The sequence below is a fragment of the Scyliorhinus torazame genome, chromosome 14, assembly GCF_047496885.1.
Source record: "Scyliorhinus torazame isolate Kashiwa2021f chromosome 14, sScyTor2.1, whole genome shotgun sequence".
NCBI classification, from domain to species: domain Eukaryota; kingdom Metazoa; phylum Chordata; class Chondrichthyes; order Carcharhiniformes; family Scyliorhinidae; genus Scyliorhinus; species Scyliorhinus torazame.
In genome coordinates this window covers 183,267,246-183,286,464 of record NC_092720.1, presented here as the reverse complement: position 1 = coordinate 183,286,464, position 19,219 = coordinate 183,267,246, and positions in this window count along the sequence as shown.

Below are 19,219 nucleotides of genomic sequence, written 5' to 3'. Positions count from 1 at the left end.
ACTGTAGCTCTGTAGAGGTTCGGTCACCTGTATGTAACCTGACCTGGCCACGGAGAGCTCCGCCTTGGCCACTCCCCCGGGAGTTAGGTATAAGACCCAGCTTCTGAGACCTGACCCATTTGTCTGGGGTCGTCTGTGTCGGGTAAGCTTCCTATGTAGTGTATTAAAGCCTTGGTTAAAGTCTCACATGTCTTTGTGGTTCTTGACGCTTAGTGCATCAATTTAATACACTACAGTTATAATGGAGGCTGGTCTGAAACCCGACAAGCTCTCGCTCGACCCCCACGCTCCACGCGCGGATCACCTTTTCAACTGCTGGCTCCGGTGTATCGAGGCCTACCTTGAAGCATCCTCCGCCTTCGCCAAAACGGACGCTGACCGACTCAACCTCCTGTGCTCACAGCTCGACTACGGGCTTTTCGACCTTATCACGGGAACAACGACCTACGCCGATGCCATTGTGAAGCTCAAAAGCCGGTATGCACGAACTGTTAATTCTATTTACGCCCGCCACCGCCTCGCCTCCCGGCACCAGCAGCCGGGTGAACCCCTATCCGTGTTCGTTCGGGACCTCCGTGCCCTGCAACGCGCCAGCAGTCTCCGCTGAGCAGAACACTGAGGCCCTGGCGCTCGATGCCTTTGTAGCCGGCATCGCTTCCGTCCCAATTCGCCAACTCCTACTGGAACAAACTACCCTGACTCTGGACACGGCAGTCACTATGGCAGAGGCCCAACAGGCAGCTTAGGACAATAATGCGTCCTACACGCCTGCCCAACTTCCTATGCGCCTGCCCACGTTCCCTGCGTGGCCGCTACCTCCCTGCCGCCCGCCCAGCAACAACCCCTGCAAGTCACAGCTCACCCAGCCACACCAGCAGTAAAAAGAACCCCTGGGCCCCAGTGTTACTTTTGTGGCCAGGCAAAACACTCCAGGAAACGCTGCCCTGCTAGAGATGCTACCTGTTCAGCCTGTGGCAAGAAAGGCCATTTTGCAAACGTCTGCCGCTCCACCGCTGCCTCGGAGTCCAACACTGCGGCCTGCTACTCCTGGGTGCCGCCATCCTCCGTTCCCGGCTCGCTATTCGACACGTGCGACGCATGGGCGCCGCCATCTTTGATTATCCCCGGCCCGGCTTCCTTCACTTCCGGTCCGCCATACGTCACTTCCGGTTCACCACCGATCGTCACTTCCGGTCCACCGCCGATCGTCACTTCCGGTCCACCGCCGATCGTCACTTCCGTTCCTGCGCACCCGACCGAAATGCTGCAAACAACTGAGATGCAGCCAACGACAGCAACCTGGCCTCCAACAGCAGCCTCCAACGCCTGGGCGCCGCCACCTTCTTCCGCAGGCCGCTCCCCGGATCCGGCACCCTTCTCCAACAGCTCCACCATCGCATCCATCGTCCTCGACCAGGACCGACCGCATCAGCTCGCCAGATCCACCATGGAGGTTCAGGTAAATTGTTTCACTGTTACCTGCCTCTTCGACAGCGGCAGCACGGAGAGCTTCCTCCACCCGGACACCGTGCGCCGCTGCTCCCTCAAGGTACGACCCACGCGCAGGCATATTTCCATGGCCTCCAACTCCCAGTCGGCCGAGGTTTCGGTCTACTGCGTCGTCACCCTCTCAGCGAACGGCGCGGTGTTCCAGGATTTCAAATTCATGGTCCTCCCTCACCTCTGTGCCGCCGCGATCCTCGGCCTGGACTTCCAATGCCACCTGCGCAGCCTAACCTTGCATTTTAACGGCCCCCTCCCCCCCTCATGGTCTCCAACCCCCAGTTCTTCCCAGATCCCCCCCGGGTCCCACCTGTAGTCTCTCCACGCTCAGGATCCCCCCCCCCCCCCTTCATTGTTTGCTACTCTCACCCCCGACTGCAAGCCCGTGGCTACTAAAAGTCTGCGTTACAGTTTCGGGGACCACCAATTCATTCAAGCGGAGATTAAGCGCCTTCTCTAGGAAAAGATCATTGCTCACAGCACCACCCCCTGGCGAGCTCAAGTGGTGGTAGTCAAGTCTAGCGAGAAACACCGCATGGTCATTGACTACAGTCAGACCATCAACCGGTACACGCTGCTTGATGTGTATCCCCTCCCCCGCATATCTGACATGGTCAACCGGATTGCACAATACCGGGTGTTCTCCACCATAGACTTGAAATCCGCCTACCACCAGCTCCCTATCCGCCCGGAGGACCGTAATTTCACGGCCTTCGAGGCGGACGGCCGCCTCTACCACTTTCTTAGGGTACCCTTTGGCGTCACCAATGGAGTCTCGGTCTTCCAACGGGAGATGGACCGAATGGTGGACCAGAACAGACTGCGGGCTACCTTCCCGTATCTGGACAACTTCACCATCTGCGGCCACAACCAGCAGGACCATGACATCAACCTCACTAAATTCTTCCAAACTGCCAAACGCCTCAATCTCACGTACAACGAGGCAAAATGTATTTTCGGCACCACCCGCCTCGCCATACTCGGCTACGTGGTGGAGAACGGTGTCCTCGGCCCCGATCCCGACCGTCTGCGCCCCCTTCTCGAACTCCCCATTCCCACCTGCCCCAAAGAACTGAGGCGATGCCTCGGGTTCTTTGCCTACTATGGCCAGAGGGTGCCCGAGTACGCTGACAAGGCCCGATCCCGCCTCCGTTCCCCCTCATTCCCCCTCCCGCCCGAGGCCTGCCAGGCCTTCCACCTCCTAAAAACCGCTATCGCCAAAGCCGCCATGCATGCGGGAGACGGGTCTGCACCATTCCAAGTCGAGAACGATGCCTCCGACTTTGCCCTGAGTGCCACCCTCAACCAGGCGGGCAGGCCCATCGCCTTCTTTTCCCGCACACTCCAAGGCCCCGAGATCCGCCACTCCTCTGTTGAGAAGGAGGCACAGGCCATAGTGGAAGCCGTCCGGCACTGGAGGCACTACCTGGCTGGAAAACCATTTACCCTCGTTACTGACCAACGATCAGTTGCGTTCATGTTCGACAACAAACGAGGTAAAATCAAAAATGATAAGATATGACGGTGGAGGATCGAACTCACCACCTACAATTATAATATCTTATACCGGCCAGGTAAGCTCAATGATCCTCCTGATGCCCTGTCCCGTAGCACTTGTGCCAACGCACAGGATGACCGACTGCGGGCACTACATAATGACCTCTGTCACCCGGGCGTCAGGCGGTTCTACCACTACACCAAGGGCCACAACCTGCCCTTCTCAGTCGAGGAGGTCAAGGCCGTGACTAGGAACTGCCAAGTCTGTGCGGAGTGCAAGCCACAATTCTACAAGCCAGACAAGGCGCACCTAATCAAGGCTACCCGCCCCTTTGAACATCTCAGCATTGACTTCAAAGGGCCCCTCCCCACCCACAACCGCAACACGTACTTCCTCAATGTCATCGACGAGTACTCGCGGTTCCCCTTCGCCATTCCCTGCCCCGACACGACCTCCGCCACCGTCATCAAAGCGTTGCACGACCTCTTCATGCTGTTCGGTTATCCCAATTACATTCACAGTGACCAGGGCTCCTCCTTCATGAGTGAGGAGCTGCGTCGGTACCTGCTCGCCAGGGGCGTTCCCTCGAGCAGGACGACCAGTTACACCCCCCGGGGGAACGGACTGGTGGAGAGGGAGAACGCGACAGTTTGGAAGGCCGTGCTGCTAGCCCTCAAGTCCAAAGGCCTACCAGTCTTCCGTTGGCAGGAGGCCCTCCCGGCCGCACTCCACTCCATCCGGTCCCTTTTGTGTACTGCAACAAATGCTACCCCTCATGAGCGGATGTTTCTCTTCTCCAGGAGATCGGCATCCGTGACATCGCTTCCGTCCTGGCTCCTGTCCCCGGGAGACGTCTTGCTCCGCAAGCACGTGCGGACCTCTGAGGCGGAGCCCCTGGTGGAGAGAGTCCGTCTCCTCCACGCCACCCCACAGTACGCGTAAATAGCGTACCCCGACGGGCGTGAGGAGACCGTCCCCATCAAGGACCTGGCCCCCTCTGGGGCCCCTGCCGCCCCCGCCACGCAACCTCCACCCTGCTCCCTCTCTGCTCCCGTCGATCACTCGGCCTGTTACTACTCCGTGCCAGCCGCTGTCATCCCGCAGTTTCGCCTCGAGCCAGCCGAAGCGGTGGGGGACGTCATGCCGCCTCGTGACCCAGCACCACCGACCGCCCGGATACCGCCGGACACTACCTCAGCGCTGCAGCTCCAACGTTCAAAGAGATCGACCAAACCAATCGTTCGTCTCGACCTCTGACGACACGGAACCTCCTGATGGACTCTGTTCGTTACTCCCTCCCTGTTTGTTCACTGTGTTTGCTACTCCATATTTTCACTCCGGACTTCCTTCTAAACAAGGGGTGAATGTGGTGATAAACCACTGTACTTCCCTAGCATTGTACATAGTTATATAATAGTTGTGTGTCACGTGGCCCTGTAATCCTGTGTATTGTACTGTGTATTGTACTGTAGCTCTGTAGAGGTTCGGTCACCTGTATGTAACCTGACCTGGCCACGGAGAGCTCCGCCTTGGCCACTCCCCCAGGAGTTAGGTATAAGACCCAGCTTCTGAGACCTGACCCATTTTGTCTGGGGTCGTCTGTGTCGGTTAAGCTTCCTATGTAGAGTATTAAAGCCTTGGTTAAAGTCTCACATGTCTTTGTGGTTCTTAGTGCATCAGTCTGTGAGCTGTGGGCTGTACTGATACTGTCCCTCTGAGTTTGTGAATTGCGTGCTGTACTGATACTGTCTCTCTCAGTCTGTGAGCTGTGTGCTGTACTGATACTGTCCCTCTCAGTCTGTGAGCTGTGTGCTGTACTGATACTGTCCCTCTCAGTAGTGAGCTGTGTCCTGTACAGATACTGTCCCTCTCAGTCTGTGAGCTGTGTGCTGTACTGATACTGTCCCTCTCAGTCTGTGAGCTGTGTGCTGTACAGATACTGTCCCTCTCAGTCTGTGAGCTGTGTGCTGTACTGATACTGTCCCTCTCAGTCTGTGAGCTGTGTGCTGTACTGATACTGTCCCTCTCAGTCTGTGAGCTGTGTGCTGTACTGATACTGTCCCTCTCTCTCTGTGAGCTGTGTGTTGTACTGATACTGTCCCCCTCAGTCTGTGAGCGGGGTCCTGTACAGATACTGTCCCTCTCAGTCTGTGAGCTGTGTGCTGTACTGATACTGTCCCTCTCAGTCTGTGAACTGTGTGCTGTGCTGATACTGTCCCTCTCAGTCTGTGAGCTGTGTGCTGTACTGATACTGTCCCTCTCAGTCTGTGAGCTGTCTGCTGTACTGATACTGTCCCTCTCAGTCTGTGAGCTGTGTGCTGTACTGATACTGTCCCTCTCAGTCGGCGAGATATGTGTGCTGTACTGATACTGTCCCTCTGAGTCTGTGAGCTGTGTGCTGTACTGATACTGTCCCTCTCAGTCTGTGAGCTGTGTGCTGTACTGATACTGTCCCTATCAGTCTGTGAGCTGTGTGCTGTACTGATACTGTCCCTCTCAGTCTGTGAGCTGTGTGCTGTACTGATACTGTCCCTCAGTCGGCGAGCTGTGTGCTGTACTGATACTGTCCCTCAGTCTGTAAGCAGTGTGCTGTACTGATACTGTCCCTCTCAGCCTGTGAGCTGTGTGCTGTACTGATACTGTCCCTCTCAGTCTGTGAGCTGTGTGCTGTACTGATACTGTCCCTCTCAGTCGGCGAGCTGTGTTCTGTACTGATACTGTCCCTCTCAGTCTGTGAGCTGTATGCTGTACTGATACTGTCCCTCTCAGTCTGTGAGCTGTGTGCTGTACTGATACTGTCCCTCAGTCTGTGAGCTGTGTGCTGTACTGATACTGTCTCTCTCAGTCTGTGAGCAATGTCCTGCACTGATACGGTCCCTCTCAGTCTGTGAGCTGTGTGCTGTACTGATACTGTCCCTCTCAGTCTGTGAGCTGTGTGCTGTACTGATCCTGTCCCTCTGAGTTTGTGAGCTGGATGCTGTACTGATACTGTCCCTCTGAGTTTGTGAGCAGTGTGCTGTCTGATACTGTCCCTCAGTCTGTGGGCTGTGTGCTGTACTGATACTGTCCCTCTCAGTCTGTGAGCTGTGTGCTGTACAGATACTGTCCCTCTCAGTCTGTGAGCGGTGTCCTGTACTGATACTGTCCCTCTCAGTCTGTGAGCTGTGTGCTGTTCTGATACTGTCCCTCTCAGTCTGTGAGCTGTGTGCTGTACAGATACTGTCCCTCTCAGTCTGTGAGCTGTCTCCTGTACAGATGTTGTCCCTCTCAGTCTGTGAGCTGTGTGCTGTACTGATACTGTCCCTCTCAGTCTGTGAGCTGTGTCCTGTACAGATACTGTCCCTCTCAGTGTGTGAACTGTGTGCTGTACTGATACTGTCCCTCTCAGTCTGTGAGCTGTGTGCTGTACTGATCCTGTCCCTCTCAGTCTGTGAGCTGTGTGCTGTACTGATACTATCCCTCTCAGTCTGTGAACTGTGTGCTGTACTGATACGGTCCCTCTCAGTCAGTGAGCTGTGTGCTTTACTGATACGGTCCCTCAGTCTGTGAGCTGTGTGCTGTACTGATACTATCCCTCTCAGTCTATGAGCTGTGTGCTGTACTGATACTGCCCCTCTCAGTCTGTGAGCTGTGTGCTGTACTGATACGGTCCCTCTCAGTCTGTGAGCTGTGTGCTGTACTGATCCTGTCCCTCTCTCTCTGTGAGCTGCGTGCTGTACTGATACTGTCCCTCTCAGTCTGTGAGCTGTGTCCTGCACAGATACTGTCCCTTTCAGTCTGTGAGCTGTGTGCTGCACTGATACTGTCCCTCTCAGTCTGTGAGCTGTGTGCTGTACTGATACTGTCCCTCTCAGTCTGTGAACTGTGTGCTGCACTGATACTGTCCCTCTCAGTCTGTGAGCTGTGTGCTGTACTGATACTGTCCCTCTCAGTCTGTGAGCTGTGTCCTGCACAGATACTGTCTCTCTCAGTCTGTGACTTCTGTGCTGTACTGATACTGTCCCTCTAAGTCTGTGAGCTGTGTGCTGTACAGATACTCTCCCTCTCAATCTGTGAGCTGTGTGCTGTACTGATACTGTCCCTCTCAATCTGTGAGCTATGTGCTGTACTGATACTGTCCTTCTCAATCTGTGTGCTGTGTGCTGTACTGATACTGTCCCTCTCAGTCTGTGAGCTGTGTGCTGTACTGATACTGTCCCTCTCAGTCTGTGAGCTGTGTGCTGTACTGATACTGTCCCTCTCAGTCTGTGAGCTGTGTGCTGCACTGATACTGTCCCTCTCAGTCTGTGAGCTGTGTGCTGTACTGATACTGTCCCTCTGAGTCTGTGAGCTGTGTGCTGTACTGATACTGTCCCTCTCAGTCTGTGAGCTGTGTGCTGTACTGATACTGTCCCTCTCAGTCTGTGAGCTGTGTGCTGTACTGATACTGTCCCTCTCAGTCTGTGAGCTGTGTGCTGTACTGATACTGTCCCTCAGTCTGTGAGCTGTGTGCTGTACTGATACTGTCTCTCTCAGTCTGTGAGCAGTGTCCTGCACTGATACTGTCCCTCTCAGTCTGTGAGCTGTGTGCTGTACTGATACTGTCCCTCTCAGTCTGTGAACTGTGTGCTGTGCTGATACTGTCCCTCTCAGTCTGTGAGCTGTGTGCTGTACTGATACTGTCCCTCTCAGTCTGTGAGCTGTCTGCTGTACTGATACTGTCCCTCTCAGTCTGTGAGCTGTGTGCTGTACTGATACTGTCCCTCTCAGTCGGCGAGATATGTGTGCTGTACTGATACTGTCCCTCTGAGTCAGTGAGCTGTGTGCTGTACTGATACTGTCCCTCAGTCGGCGAGCTGTGTGCTGTACTGATACTGTCCCTCAGTCTGTAAGCAGTGTGCTGTACTGATACTGTCCCTCTCAGCCTGTGAGCTGTGTGCTGTACTGATACTGTCCCTCTCAGTCTGTGAGCTGTGAGCTGTACTGATACTGTCCCTCAGTCTGTGAGCTGTGTGCTGTACTGATACTGTCTCTCTCAGTCTGTGAGCAATGTCCTGCACTGATACGGTCCCTCTCAGTCTGTGAGCTGTGTGCTGTACTGATACTGTCCCTCTCAGTCTGTGAGCTGTGTGCTGTACTGATCCTGTCCCTCTGAGTTTGTGAGCTGGATGCTGTACTGATACTGTCCCTCTGAGTTTGTGAGCAGTGTGCTGTCTGATACTGTCCCTCAGTCTGTGGGCTGTGTGCTGTACTGATACTGTCCCTCTCAGTCTGTGAGCTGTGTGCTGTACAGATACTGTCCCTCTCAGTCTGTGAGCGGTGTCCTGTACTGATACTGTCCCTCTCAGTCTGTGAGCTGTGTGCTGTTCTGATACTGTCCCTCTCAGTCTGTGAGCTGTGTGCTGTACAGATACTGTCCCTCTCAGTCTGTGAGCTGTCTCCTGTACAGATGTTGTCCCTCTCAGTCTGTGAGCTGTGTGCTGTACTGATACTGTCCCTCTCAGTCTGTGAGCTGTGTCCTGTACAGATACTGTCCCTCTCAGTGTGTGAACTGTGTGCTGTACTGATACTGTCCCTCTCAGTCTGTGAGCTGTGTGCTGTACTGATCCTGTCCCTCTCAGTCTGTGAGCTGTGTGCTGTACTGATACTATCCCTCTCAGTCTGTGAACTGTGTGCTGTACTGATACGGTCCCTCTCAGTCAGTGAGCTGTGTGCTTTACTGATACGGTCCCTCTCAGTCTGTGAGCTGTGTGCTGTACTGATACTATCCCTCTCAGTCTATGAGCTGTGTGCTGTACTGATACTGCCCCTCTCAGTCTGTGAGCTGTGTGCTGTACTGATACGGTCCCTCTCAGTCTGTGAGCTGTGTGCTGTACTGATCCTGTCCCTCTCTCTCTGTGAGCTGCGTGCTGTACTGATACTGTCCCTCTCAGTCTGTGAGCTGTGTCCTGCACAGATACTGTCCCTTTCAGTCTGTGAGCTGTGTGCTGCACTGATACTGTCCCTCTCAGTCTGTGAGCTGTGTGCTGTACTGATACTGTCCCTCTCAGTCTGTGAACTGTGTGCTGCACTGATACTGTCCCTCTCAGTCTGTGAGCTGTGTGCTGTACTGATACTGTCCCTCTCAGTCTGTGAGCTGTGTCCTGCACAGATACTGTCTCTCTCAGTCTGTGACTTCTGTGCTGTACTGATACTGTCCCTCTAAGTCTGTGAGCTGTGTGCTGTACAGATACTCTCCCTCTCAATCTGTGAGCTGTGTGCTGTACTGATACTGTCCCTCTCAATCTGTGGGCTATGTGCTGTACTGATACTGTCCTTCTCAATCTGTGTGCTGTGTGCTGTACTGATACTGTCCCTCTCAGTCTGTGAGCTGTGTGCTGTACTGATACTGTCCCTCTCAGTCTGTGAGCTGTGTGCTGTACTGATACTGTCCCTCTCAGTCTGTGAGCTGTGTGCTGCACTGATACTGTCCCTCTCAGTCTGTGAGCTGTGTGCTGTACTGATACTGTCCCTCTGAGTCTGTGAGCTGTGTGCTGTACTGATACTGTCCCTCTCAGTCTGTGAGCTGTGTGCTGTACTGATACTGTCCCTCTCAGTCTGTGAGCTGTGTGCTGTACTGATACTGTCCCTCTCAGTCGGCGAGCTGTGTGCTGTACTGATACTGTCCCTCTCAGTCTGTGAGCTGTGTGCTGTCCTGATACTGTCCCTCTGAGTCTGTGAGCTGTGTGCTGTACTGATACTGTCCCTCTCAGTCTGTGAGCTGTGTGCTGTACTGATACTGTCCCTCTCAGTCTGTGAGCTGTGTGCTGTACTGATACTGTCCCTCAGTCTGTGAGCTGTGTGCTGTACTGATACTGTCTCTCTCAGTCTGTGAGCAGTGTCCTGCACTGATACGGTCCCTCTCAGTCTGTGAGCTGTGTGCTGTACTGATACTGTCCCTCTCAGTCTGTGAGCTGTGTTCTGTACTGATCCTGTCCCTCTGAGTTTGTGAGCTGTATGCTGTACTGATACTGTCCCTCTGAGTTTGTGAGCTGTGTGCTGCACTGATTCTGTCCCTCTGAGTTTGTGAGCTGTGTGCTGTACAGATACTGTCCCTCTAAGTTTGTGAGCTGTGTGCTGTACTGATTCTGTCCCTCTGAGTTTGTGAGCTGTGTGCTGTACTGATACTGTCCCTCTCAGTCTGTGAGCTGTGTGCTGTACTGATACTGTCCCTCAGTCTGTGGGCTGTGTGCTGTACTGATACTGTCCCTCTCAGTCTGTGAGCTGTGTGCTGCACTGATACTGTCCCTCTCAGTCTGTGAGCTGTGTGCTGTACTGATACTGTCCCTCTCAGTCTGTGAGCTGTGTGCTGCACTGATACTGTCCCTCTCAGTCTGTGAGCTGTGTGCTGTACTGATACTGTCACTCTCAGTCTGTGAGCTGTGTCCTGCACAGATACTGTCTCTCTCAGTCTGTGACTTGTGTGCTGTACTGATACTGTCCCTCTAAGTCTGTGAGCTGTGTGCTGTACAGATACTCTCCCTCTCAATCTGTGAGCTGTGTGCTGTACTGATACTGTCCCTCTCAATCTGTGAGCTATGTGCTGTACTGATACTGTCCTTCTCAATCTGTGAGCTGTGTGCTGTACTGATACTGTCCCTCTCAGTCTGTGAGCTGTGTGCTGTACTGATACTGTCCCTCTCAGTCTGTGAGCTGTGTGCTGTACTGATACTGTCCCTCTCAGTCTGTGAGCTGTGTGCTGCACTGATACTGTCCCTCTCAGTCTGTGAGCTTTGTGCTGTACTGATACTGTCCCTCTGAGTCTGTGAGCTGTGTGCTGTACTGATACTGTCCCTCTGAGTCTGTGAGCTGTGTGCTGTAATGATACTGTCCCTCTCAGTCTGTGAGCTGTGTGCTGTACTGATACTGTCCCTCTCAGTCGGCGAGCTGTGTGCTGTACTGATACTGTCCCTCTCAGTCTGTGAGCTGTGTGCTGTCCTGATACTGTCCCTCTGAGTCTGTGAGCTGTGTGCTGTACTGATACTGTCCCTCTCAGTCTGTGAGCTGTGTGCTGTACTGATACTGTCCCTCTCAGTCTGTGAGCTGTGTGCTGTACTGATACTGTCCCTCAGTCTGTGAGCTGTGTGCTGTACTGATACTGTCTCTCTCAGTCTGTGAGCAGTGTCCTGCACTGATACGGTCCCTCTCACTCTGTGAGCTGTGTGCTGTACTGATACTGTCCCTCTCAGTCTGTGAGCTGTGTGCTGTACTGATCCTGTCCCTCTGAGTTTGTGAGCTGTATGCTGTACTGATACTGTCCCTCTGAGTTTGTGAGCTGTGTGCTGTACTGATTCTGTCCCTCTGAGTTTGTGAGCTGTGTGCTGTACAGATACTGTCCCTCTAAGTTTGTGAGCTGTGTGCTGTACTGATTCTGTCCCTCTGAGTTTGTGAGCTGTGTGCTGTACTGATACTGTCCCTCTCAGTCTGTGAGCTGTGTGCTGTACTGATACTGTCCCTCAGTCTGTGGGCTGTGTGCTGTACTGATACTGTCCCTCTCAGTCTGTGAGCTGTGTGCTGTACAGATACTGTCCCTCTCAGTCTGTGAGCGGGGTCCTGTACTGATACTGTCCCTCTCAGTCTGTGAGCTGTGTGCTGTTCTGATACTGTCCCTCTCAGTCTGTGAGCTGTGTGCTGTACAGATACTGTCCCTCTCAGTCTGTGAGCTGTCTCCTGTACAGATGTTGTCCCTCTCAGTCTGTGAGCTGTGTGCTGTACTGATACTGCACTCTCAGTCAGTGAGCTGTGTGCTTTACTGATACCGTCCCTCTCAGTCTGTGAGCTGTGTGCTGTACTGATACTGTCCCTCTCAGTCGGCGAGCTGTGTGCTGTACTGATACTGTCCCTCTCAGTCTGTGAGCTGTGTGCTGTCCTGATACTGTCCCTCTGAGTCTGTGAGCTGTGTGCTGTACTGATACTGTCCCTCTCAGTCTGTGAGCTGTGTGCTGTACTGATACTGTCCCTCTCAGTCTGTGAGCTGTGTGCTGTACTGATACTGTCCCTCAGTCTGTGAGCTGTGTGCTGTACTGATACTGTCTCTCTCAGTCTGTGAGCAGTGTCCTGCACTGATACGGTCCCTCTCAGTCTGTGAGCTGTGTGCTGTACTGATACTGTCCCTCTCAGTCTGTGAGCTGTGTGCTGTACTGATCCTGTCCCTCTGAGTTTGTGAGCTGTATGCTGTACTGATACTGTCCCTCTGAGTTTGTGAGCTGTGTGCTGTACTGATTCTGTCCCTCTGAGTTTGTGAGCTGTGTGCTGTACAGATACTGTCCCTCTAAGTTTGTGAGCTGTGTGCTGTACTGATTCTGTCCCTCTGAGTTTGTGAGCTGTGTGCTGTACTGATACTGTCCCTCTCAGTCTGTGAGCTGTGTGCTGTACTGATACTGTCCCTCAGTCTGTGGGCTGTGTGCTGTACTGATACTGTCCCTCTCAGTCTGTGAGCTGTGTGCTGTACAGATACTGTCCCTCTCAGTCTGTGAGCGGGGTCCTGTACTGATACTGTCCCTCTCAGTCTGTGAGCTGTGTGCTGTTCTGATACTGTCCCTCTCAGTCTGTGAGCTGTGTGCTGTACAGATACTGTCCCTCTCAGTCTGTGAGCTGTCTCCTGTACAGATGTTGTCCCTCTCAGTCTGTGAGCTGTGTGCTGTACTGATACTGTCCCTCTCAGTCTGTGAGCTGTGTCCTGTACAGATACTGTCCCTCTCAGTCTGTGAACTGTGTGCTGTACTGATACTGTCCCTCTCAGTCTGTGAGCTGTGTGCTGTACTGATCCTGTCCCTCTCAGTCTGTGAGCTGTGTGCTGTACTGATACTATCCCTCTCAGTCTGTGAACTGTGTGCTGTACTGATACTGCACTCTCAGTCAGTGAGCTGTGTGCTTTACTGATACCGTCCCTCTCAGTCTATGAGCTGTGTGCTGTACTGATACTGCCCCTCTCAGTCTGTGAGCTGTGTGCTGTACTGTTACGGTCCCTCTCAGTCTGTGAGCTGTGTGCTGTACTGATCCTGTCCCTCTCTCTCTGTGAGCTGCGTGCTGTACTGATACTGTCCCTCTCAGTCTGTGAGCTGTGTCCTGCACAGATACTGTCCCTCTCAGTCTGTGAACTGGGTGCTGTACTGATACTGCACTCTCAGTCAGTGAGCTGTGTGCTTTACTGATACCGTCCCTCTCAGTCTGTGAGCTGTGTGCTGTACTGATACTGTCCCTCTCAGTCTGTGAGCTGTGTGCTGCACTGATACTGTCCCTCTCAGTCTGTGAGCTGTGTGCTGTACTGATACTTTCCCTCTCAGTCTGTGAGCTGTGTCCTGCACAGATACTGTCTCTCTCAGTCTGTGAGCTGTGTGCTGTACTGATACTGTCCCTCTCAGTCTGTGAGCTGTGTGCTGTACAGATACTCTCCCTCTCAATCTGTGAGCTGTGTGCTGTACTGATACTGTCCCTCTCAGTCTGTGAGCTGTGTGCTGCACTGATACTGTCCCTCTCAGTCTGTGAGCTGTGTGCTGTACTGATACTGTCCCTCTCAGTCTGTGAGCTGTGTGCTGTACTGATACTGTCCCTCAGTCTGTGAGCTGTGTGCTGTACTGATACTGTCTCTCTCAGTCTGTGAGCAGTGTCCTGCACTGATACGGTCCCTCTCAGTCTGTGAGCTGTGTGCTGTACTGATACTGTCCCTCTCAGTCTGTGAGCTGTGTGCTGTACTGATCCTGTCCCTCTGAGTTTGTGAGCTGTATGCTGTACTGATACTGTCCCTCTGAGTTTGTGAGCTGTGTGCTGTACTGATTCTGTCCCTCTGAGTTTGTGAGCTGTGTGCTGTACAGATACTGTCCCTCTAAGTTTGTGAGCTGTGTGCTGTACTGATTCTGTCCCTCTGAGTTTGTGAGCTGTGTGCTGTACTGATACTGTCCCTCTCAGTCTGTGAGCTGTGTGCTGTACTGATACTGTCCCTCAGTCTGTGGGCTGTGTGCTGTACTGATACTGTCCCTCTCAGTCTGTGAGCTGTGTGCTGTACAGATACTGTCCCTCTCAGTCTGTGAGCGGGGTCCTGTACTGATACTGTCCCTCTCAGTCTGTGAGCTGTGTGCTGTTCTGATACTGTCCCTCTCAGTCTGTGAGCTGTGTGCTGTACAGATACTGTCCCTCTCAGTCTGTGAGCTGTCTCCTGTACAGATGTTGTCCCTCTCAGTCTGTGAGCTGTGTGCTGTACTGATACTGTCCCTCTCAGTCTGTGAGCTGTGTCCTGTACAGATACTGTCCCTCTCAGTCTGTGAACTGTGTGCTGTACTGATACTGTCCCTCTCAGTCTGTGAGCTGTGTGCTGTACTGATCCTGTCCCTCTCAGTCTGTGAGCTGTGTGCTGTACTGATACTATCCCTCTCAGTCTGTGAACTGTGTGCTGTACTGATACTGCACTCTCAGTCAGTGAGCTGTGTGCTTTACTGATACCGTCCCTCTCAGTCTATGAGCTGTGTGCTGTACTGATACTGCCCCTCTCAGTCTGTGAGCTGTGTGCTGTACTGTTACGGTCCCTCTCAGTCTGTGAGCTGTGTGCTGTACTGATCCTGTCCCTCTCTCTCTGTGAGCTGCGTGCTGTACTGATACTGTCCCTCTCAGTCTGTGAGCTGTGTCCTGCACAGATACTGTCCCTCTCAGTCTGTGAACTGGGTGCTGTACTGATACTGCACTCTCAGTCAGTGAGCTGTGTGCTTTACTGATACCGTCCCTCTCAGTCTGTGAGCTGTGTGCTGTACTGATACTGTCCCTCTCAGTCTGTGAGCTGTGTGCTGCACTGATACTGTCCCTCTCAGTCTGTGAGCTGTGTGCTGTACTGATACTTTCCCTCTCAGTCTGTGAGCTGTGTCCTGCACAGATACTGTCTCTCTCAGTCTGTGAGCTGTGTGCTGTACTGATACTGTCCCTCTCAGTCTGTGAGCTGTGTGCTGTACAGATACTCTCCCTCTCAATCTGTGAGCTGTGTGCTGTACTGATACTGTCCCTCTCAGTCTGTGAGCTGTGTGCTGCACTGATACTGTCCCTCTCAGTCTGTGAGCTGTGTGCTGTACTGATACTGTCCCTCTCAGTCTGTGAGCTGTGTGCTGTACTGATACTGTCCCTCTCAGTCTGTGAGCTGTGTGCTGCACTGATACTGTCCCTCTCAGTCTGTGAGCTGTGTGCTGTACTGATACTGTCCCTCTCAGTCTGTGAGCTGTGTGCTGTACTGATACTGTCCCTCTCAGTCTGTGAGCTGTACTGATACTGTCCCTCTCAGTCTGTGAGCTGTACTGATACTATCCCTCTCAATCTGTGAGCTGTGTGCTGTACAGATACTGTCCCTCTCAGTCTGTGAGCTGTACTGATACTGTCCCTCTCAGTCTGTGAGCTGTACTGATACTGTCCCTCTCAGTCTGTGAGCTGTGTCCTGCACAGATACTGTCCCTCTCAGTCTGTGAGCTGTGTGCTGCACTGATACTGTCTCTCTCAGTCTGTGAGCTGTGTGCTGCACTGATCCTGTCCCTCTCAGTCTGTGAGCTGTGTGCTGTACTGATACTATCCCTCTCAGTCTGTGAACTGTGTGCTGTACTGATACTGCACTCTCAGTCAGTGAGCTGTGTGCTTTACTGATACCGTCCCTCTCAGTCTGTGAGCTGTGTGCTGTACTGATACTGTCCCTCTCAGTCGGCGAGCTGTGTGCTGTACTGATACTGTCCCTCTCAGTCTGTGAGCTGTGTGCTGTCCTGATACTGTCCCTCTGAGTCTGTGAGCTGTGTGCTGTACTGATACTGTCCCTCTCAGTCTGTGAGCTGTGTGCTGTACTGATACTGTCCCTCTCAGTCTGTGAGCTGTGTGCTGTACTGATACTGTCCCTCAGTCTGTGAGCTGTGTGCTGTACTGATACTGTCTCTCTCAGTCTGTGAGCAGTGTCCTGCACTGATACGGTCCCTCTCAGTCTGTGAGCTGTGTGCTGTACTGATACTGTCCCTCTCAGTCTGTGAGCTGTGTGCTGTACTGATCCTGTCCCTCTGAGTTTGTGAGCTGTATGCTGTACTGATACTGTCCCTCTGAGTTTGTGAGCTGTGTGCTGTACTGATTCTGTCCCTCTGAGTTTGTGAGCTGTGTGCTGTACAGATACTGTCCCTCTAAGTTTGTGAGCTGTGTGCTGTACTGATTCTGTCCCTCTGAGTTTGTGAGCTGTGTGCTGTACTGATACTGTCCCTCTCAGTCTGTGAGCTGTGTGCTGTACTGATACTGTCCCTCAGTCTGTGGGCTGTGTGCTGTACTGATACTGTCCCTCTCAGTCTGTGAGCTGTGTGCTGTACAGATACTGTCCCTCTCAGTCTGTGAGCGGGGTCCTGTACTGATACTGTCCCTCTCAGTCTGTGAGCTGTGTGCTGTTCTGATACTGTCCCTCTCAGTCTGTGAGCTGTGTGCTGTACAGATACTGTCCCTCTCAGTCTGTGAGCTGTCTCCTGTACAGATGTTGTCCCTCTCAGTCTGTGAGCTGTGTGCTGTACTGATACTGTCCCTCTCAGTCTGTGAGCTGTGTCCTGTACAGATACTGTCCCTCTCAGTCTGTGAACTGTGTGCTGTACTGATACTGTCCCTCTCAGTCTGTGAGCTGTGTGCTGTACTGATCCTGTCCCTCTCAGTCTGTGAGCTGTGTGCTGTACTGATACTATCCCTCTCAGTCTGTGAACTGTGTGCTGTACTGATACTGCACTCTCAGTCAGTGAGCTGTGTGCTTTACTGATACCGTCCCTCTCAGTCTGTGAGCTGTGTGCTGTACTGATACTGTCCCTCTCAGTCGGCGAGCTGTGTGCTGTACTGATACTGTCCCTCTCAGTCTGTGAGCTGTGTGCTGTCCTGATACTGTCCCTCTGAGTCTGTGAGCTGTGTGCTGTACTGATACTGTCCCTCTCAGTCTGTGAGCTGTGTGCTGTACTGATACTGTCCCTCTCAGTCTGTGAGCTGTGTGCTGTACTGATACTGTCCCTCAGTCTGTGAGCTGTGTGCTGTACTGATACTGTCTCTCTCAGTCTGTGAGCAGTGTCCTGCACTGATACGGTCCCTCTCAGTCTGTGAGCTGTGTGCTGTACTGATACTGTCCCTCTCAGTCTGTGAGCTGTGTGCTGTACTGATCCTGTCCCTCTGAGTTTGTGAGCTGTATGCTGTACTGATACTGTCCCTCTGAGTTTGTGAGCTGTGTGCTGTACTGATTCTGTCCCTCTGAGTTTGTGAGCTGTGTGCTGTACAGATACTGTCCCTCTAAGTTTGTGAGCTGTGTGCTGTACTGATTCTGTCCCTCTGAGTTTGTGAGCTGTGTGCTGTACTGATACTGTCCCTCTCAGTCTGTGAGCTGTGTGCTGTACTGATACTGTCCCTCAGTCTGTGGGCTGTGTGCTGTACTGATACTGTCCCTCTCAGTCTGTGAGCTGTGTGCTGTACAGATACTGTCCCTCTCAGTCTGTGAGCGGGGTCCTGTACTGATACTGTCCCTCTCAGTCTGTGAGCTGTGTGCTGTTCTGATACTGTCCCTCTCAGTCTGTGAGCTGTGTGCTGTACAGATACTGTCCCTCTCAGTCTGTGAGCTGTCTCCTGTACAGATGTTGTCCCTCTCAGTCTGTGAGCTGTGTGCTGTACTGATACTGTCCCTCTCAGTCTGTGAGCTGTGTCCTGTACAGATACTGTCCCTCTCAGTCTGTGAACTGTGTGCTGTACTGATACTGTCCCTCTCAGTCTGTGAGCTGTGTGCTGTACTGATCCTGTCCCTCTCAGTCTGTGAGCTGTGTGCTGTACTGATACTATCCCTCTCAGTCTGTGAACTGTGTGCTGTACTGATACTGCACTCTCAGTCAGTGAGCTGTGTGCTTTACTGATACCGTCCCTCTCAGTCTATGAGCTGTGTGCTGTACTGATACTGCCCCTCTCAGTCTGTGAGCTGTGTGCTGTACTGTTACGGTCCCTCTCAGTCTGTGAGCTGTGTGCTGTACTGATCCTGTCCCTCTCTCTCTGTGAGCTGCGTGCTGTACTGATACTGTCCCTCTCAGTCTGTGAGCTGTGTCCTGCACAGATACTGTCCCTCTCAGTCTGTGAACTGGGTGCTGTACTGATACTGCACTCTCAGTCAGTGAGCTGTGTGCTTTACTGATACCGTCCCTCTCAGTCTGTGAGCTGTGTGCTGTACTGATACTGTCCCTCTCAGTCTGTGAGCTGTGTGCTGCACTGATACTGTCCCTCTCAGTCTGTGAGCTGTGTGCTGTACTGATACTTTCCCTCTCAGTCTGTGAGCTGTGTCCTGCACAGATACTGTCTCTCTCAGTCTGTGAGCTGTGTGCTGTACTGATACTGTCCCTCTCAGTCTGTGAGCTGTGTGCTGTACAGATACTCTCCCTCTCAATCTGTGAGCTGTGTGCTGTACTGATACTGTCCCTCTCAGTCTGTGAGCTGTGTGCTGCACTGATACTGTCCCTCTCAGTCTGTGAGCTGTGTGCTGTACTGATACTGTCCCTCTCAGTCTGTGAGCTGTGTGCTGTACTGATACTGTCCCTCTCAGTCTGTGAGCTGTGTGCTGCACTGATACTGTCCCTCTCAGTCTGTGAGCTGTGTGCTGTACTGATACTGTCCCTCTCAGTCTGTGAGCTGTGTGCTGTACTGATACTGTCCCTCTCAGTCTGTGAGCTGTACTGATACTGTCCCTCTCAGTCTGTGAGCTGTACTGATACTGTCCCTCTCAATCTGTGAGCTGTGTGCTGTACAGATACTGTCCCTCTCAGTCTGTGAGCTGTACTGATACTGTCCCTCTCAGTCTGTGAGCTGTACTGATACTGTCCCTCTCAGTCTGTGAGCTGTGTCCTGCACAGATACTGTCCCTCTCAGTCTGTGAGCTGTGTGCTGCACTGATACTGTCTCTCTCAGTCTGTGAGCTGTGTGCTGCACTGATCCTGTCCCTCTCAGTCTGTGAGCTGTGTGCTGTACTGATACTATCCCTCTCAGTCTGTGAACTGTGTGCTGTACTGATACTGCACTCTCAGTCAGTGAGCTGTGTGCTTTACTGATACCGTCCCTCTCAGTCTGTGAGCTGTGTGCTGTACTGATACTGTCCCTCTCAGTCGGCGAGCTGTGTGCTGTACTGATACTGTCCCTCTCAGTCTGTGAGCTGTGTGCTGTCCTGATACTGTCCCTCTGAGTCTGTGAGCTGTGTGCTGTACT